At 52.7% G+C, this 4,942-nt stretch overlaps 2 non-coding genes across 2 annotated transcripts; both read right to left on the bottom strand.

Moving 5' to 3' along the window:
- Nucleotides 1-309: 309 nt before the first annotated feature.
- On the bottom strand, nucleotides 310-3,696 carry LOC149517392 (25S ribosomal RNA). Its single transcript, XR_016344395.1, has one exon. It is a non-coding gene; the product is annotated as a 25S ribosomal RNA (ribosomal RNA).
- Nucleotides 3,697-3,933: 237 nt separating this feature from the next.
- On the bottom strand, nucleotides 3,934-4,089 carry LOC149517393 (5.8S ribosomal RNA). The gene has a single exon (XR_016344815.1). It is a non-coding gene; the product is annotated as a 5.8S ribosomal RNA (ribosomal RNA).
- Nucleotides 4,090-4,942: the final 853 nt, after the last annotated feature.

The raw sequence follows: 4,942 nt of genomic DNA on the forward strand, positions 1-4,942 counted from the left end.
AAGTGCCTGCATGTTCATTTCGTGGGTTGACTTAGGCATACGTAGTGCATTCCCAATCTCGACCAACCAAGGGCCAGAGGCTATCGACGGCGTTTGGGGTAACAACCGAGGGGGACCAGCAGCGGGATCCTTGGTCGGCTCGCGCATCCCACCCCCAGCGATCGGTTTGGTGCCAAAAAAAAAATTTGGGGGTTGACCAGGGCGAGCGAAGTTCATTCCAGATCGGGACTGGGGGACGGGGGGCCTCGGGTCATGCCTAACCCCGGAGGGGGGCGGGATGAAAAGAAGGAAGGTCGACGGGGGGAAGGGATGAATTGAAGCGACAAAAGGGCTGAATCTCACTGGATCATGGCAGCAAGGCCACTCTGCCACTTACAATACCCCGTCACATATTTAAGTCATCTGCAAAGGATTCTACCCACCGCTCGGTGGGTATTGAGCTCCAAGGAGGCCCGCGTGGCTTGTTCGTCATGGGGGCTGTACCCATGACACGTGCCCTTGAGGGCCATGGGCCCCTACTGTGGGTCGGTAATCGGGCGATGGGCACGCGTGTTGCTTCTAGCCCAGATTCTGACTTAGAGGCATCAGTCATAATCTAGCACACGTAGCTTCACGCCACTAGCTTTTCAACCAAGTGCGATGACCAATTGTGTGAATCAATGGTTCCTCTCGTACTAGGTTGAATTACTATCGCGACGCCACCATTAGTAAGGTAAAACTAACCTGTCTCACTATGGTCTAAACCCAGCTCACGTTCTCTATTGGTGGGTGAACAATCCAACACTTGGTGAATTCTACTTCACAATGATAGGAAGAGCCGACATCGAAGGATCAAAAAGCAACGTCACTATGAACACTTGGCTGCCATAAGCCAGTTATCGCTATGGTAACTTTTCTGACTCTTCTAGCTTCAAATCTCAAAGGTCTAAAGGATCGATAGGCCACGCTTTCACAATTCGTATTCGTACTGGAAAACAAAATCAAACGAGCTTTTACCCTTTTGTTCCACATGAGATTTCTATTCTCGTTGAGCTCATCTTAGGACACCTGCGTTATCTTTTAACAGATGTGCCACCCCAGTCAAACTCTCCACCTGACAATGTCTTTCACCTAAATCGATCGGTCGAGGCTGGCTTTAGGTCCAAAAGAAGGGGTCGTGCCCTACGTCCGATTCACAGAATAAATAAAATAATGTTAAAAGTAGTGGTATTTCAATTTCACCTGGGGGCTCCCACTTATGCTACACCTCTCAAGTCATTTCATAAAGTCAGACTAGAGTCAAGCTCAACAGGGTCTTCTTTCCCTGTTGATTTCGCCAAGCCCATTCCCTTGGCTGTGGTTTCGCTGGATAATAGATAGGGATAGTGGGAATCTCGTTAATCCATTCATGCACGTCACTAATTAGATGACGAGGCATTTAGCTACCTTAAAAGAGTCATAGTTACTCCCGCTGTTTACCCGCGCTTGGTTGAATTTCTTCATGTTGACATTCAGAGCACTAGGCAGAAATCACATTGCATGAGCATCCGCAAGGACCATTGCAATGCTTTGTTTTAATTAAATAGTCGGATTCCCCTTTTTTGTACCAGTTATGAGTCGACTGTTCATTGCCCGAGGAAAGCCCTCGAGGGAGCCGTTCCTAGTCCGTCCCTCGATCGACACGTGACGACTCGCTCTCGCTGTGGGAGTAGCTCGAGAAGTGCATCGGTAGCCAACGGTTTGAGACTGGGACCCCTATACCCAGCCCTCAGAGCCAATCTTTTTCCCGAGGTTACGGATCCATTTTGCCGACTTCCTTTGCCTACATTGTTCCATCGACCCGAGGCTGCTCACCTTGGAGACCTGATGTGATTATAAGTACGATCGAGCGCGGACAGCACTCGGCCATCTGAATTTTCAAGGGCCGTCAGGGGTGCATCGGACACCACGCGACATGCAATGCTCTTCCAGCCACTAGACCCTACCTCCAGTTGAGCCGTTTCTAGGGTGGGTGGGTTGTTAAACAGAAAAGATAATCTTCCTGAGGCCCCCGTCGACGTCTCCGGACTCCCTAACGTTGTCATCAGCCATCGCATCTCGGTTCAAGAATTTTAACCCGATTCCCTTTCGAAACTCACATGGGACACGCTGTCGGACGGGCTTTCCCCGTCTCTTAGGATTGACTAACCCATGTGCAAGTGCCGTTCATATGGAACCTTTCCCCTATTCGGCCTTCAAAGTTCTCATTTGAATATTTGCTACTACCACCAAGATCTGCACCGATGGTCGCTCTATCGAGGCTCGCACCTCGAGTTTTGCAGTGATCGTCGTGCCCTTCTACTCATCGAGGCCTGGCCCTTGCCCCGACGGTCGCGTATAGGTCACGTTCTTAAGTGCCATCCATTTTCGGGGCTAGTTGATTTGGAGGTGAGTTGTTACACGATCCTTAGCGGATTTTAACTTGCATGACCATTGTTCTGCTGTCTTAATCAACCAACACCCTTTATGGGTTCTGGGTTAGCGCACAGTTGGGCACCGTAACCCAACTTTCGGTTCATCCCGCATCGTCAGTTTTGCTTACCAAAAATGGCCCACTTGGAGCTCTTGATTCCATGGTGCGGCTCAACGAAACAGCCACGCCGTCCTACCTATTTAAAGTTTGAGAATAGGTCGAGGGTGTTACACCCCCGTTGCCTCTAATCATTGGCTTTACCTGATAGAACTCGACGGGGGCTCTAGCTATCCTGAGGGAAACTTCGGAGGGAACCAGTTACTAGACAGTTCGATTAGTCTTTCGCCCCTATACCCAAGTCAAATGAACGATTTGCACGTTAGTATCGTTATGGGCCTCCACTAGAGTTTTCTCTGGCTTTGCCCTGCTCAGGCATAGTTCACCATCTTTCGGGTCCCGACGGGCATGCTCACACTCAAACCCTTCTTAAAAGATCAAGGTCGGTCAGCGGTCCACCCGCGAGGGATCCCGTCAATCAGCTTCCTTACGCCTTATGGGTTTCCTAGCCCATTGACTCGTACGCATGTCAGACTCCTTGGTCTGTGTTTCAAGACGGGCTGGATGGGGAGCCCGCAGGCCAACGCCTGGAGCATGCCGGTGTCGGGGCATGCCGAGATGGCACGTGTTGCATTCCATGATCACGGTGATGACATCTCCGCGAGCACATCGAAAGCCCAGGCTTGGGCCACCGTCGTGACCCACGTTGATCCATGCCCCAGACCGATCGGCAGACTGGCTCTCGCCGTTCCACATCCGACCAGGGCACATCACCGGCCCCCATCCTCTTCTCTCCCCGACAATTTCAAGCACTTTTTGACTCTCTTTTCAAAGTCCTTTTCATCTTTCCCTCACAGTACTTGTTCGCTATCGGTCTCTCACCTGTATTCAGCCTTGTATGAAATTTACCACCCGATTGGGGCTGTATTCCCAAACAACCCGACTCGCGGACAACGCTTCATGGTGCGATAGGATCTGAGCACAACGGGGCTCTCACCCTCTTTGACTCCCCTTTCTAGGGGACTTGGGCCCGATCCACCGCTGAGGACGCTTCTCCATACTACAATTCGAATGTCGGGGGTGCCCGATTATCAAGCTGGGCTCTTCCCGGTTCGCTCACCGTTACTAGGGGAATCCTGGTAAGTTTTTTTTCCTCCACTTATTGATATGCTTAAACTCAACGGGTGATCCCGCCTGACCTAAGGTTGCGACGTGAGCATCGACCGAGCGATGCACAGGTCCGAAAGGGTCCGGATGGACAACGAGCCTGCGTCACCAGGGACGAGGCACGTTGGGAGCTCTACCACCGACGATCAGGGTGCTGTCATTGCCGGGGACTTATTTTTGGGCCAACCGTGACCCACGAGATTGCGGAAGGCCATCTTCCGCCTATCCCCTTCCCTCGAAGCCTGACAGACGGGGGGTTGAAGGGGGGTGACGGTGCATGACACCTAGGCAGACGTGCCCTCGGCCTAATGGCTTGGGGTGCAACTTGCGTTCAAAGACTCGATGGTTCACGAGATTCTACAATTCACACCAAGTATTGCATTTCGCTATGTTCTTCATTGATACGAGAGTTGAGATATCCGTTGTCGAGAGTCATTCAATTTTTTCATGACAAAAGGAGTCGTGGCACCGCCCGAGCACGCACGACAAAAGGTGGCTGAGGCAATCGCCTGCACCAAGGCCAAGCATGTACCGATGGTGTTTGACGCAACCGCCCGCACCAGGGGCCATCTTGTACCGACAGTGGTCAAGGCAACTGCCCGCACCAAGGGTCGGCTAGTGCCGATGGTGCTAGAGGCAACCGCTAACACCAAGGCCCAGCATGTGCCGATAGTGTTCGAGGCAACCACCTACACCAGGGGCCATCTTCTACCGATGGTGGTCGAGGTAACCGCCCGCACCAAGGCCCAGCATGTGCCGATGGTGTTCGACATAACTGCCCACACCAGGGGCCATCTTGTACCGATGGTGGTCGAGGCAACCGCCCATACCAAGGGCCAGCTGGTGTCGATGGTGCTCGAGGCAACGGCCTACACCAAGGCCCGACACATGCTGATGGTGTTCGAGGCAACTGCCCGTACCAAGGCTCTGCATGTACTGATGGTGGTCGAGGTAACCGCCCGCACCATGGCCCTGCATCTGTCGATGGTGTTTGATGTAACCACCCTCAGCAGGGGCCATCTTGTGCCGATGGTGGTCGAGGCAACCACCTATTCCAAAGGCTGGCTTGTGCCAATGGTGGTCGAGGCAACGGCCTGCACCAAGGGCCGGCATGTACCGATGGTGATTGAGGCAACCGCCCACACCAGGGCCTAGCTTATGTCGATGGCAGTCGAGGCAAGCGCCCGTACCAAAAGGCAGCCTGTACCGATGATGGTTGATGCCTGTGCCATTACCATGCACCATCATGTGCAATTGATGGTCAAAGCCTTCGTTGAAGTTTGATTT

This window comes from Durio zibethinus, chromosome 8, assembly GCF_047325235.1.
Source record: "Durio zibethinus cultivar Kanyao isolate XHJ-2024 chromosome 8, ASM4732523v1, whole genome shotgun sequence".
Lineage (NCBI taxonomy): Eukaryota > Viridiplantae > Streptophyta > Magnoliopsida > Malvales > Malvaceae > Durio > Durio zibethinus.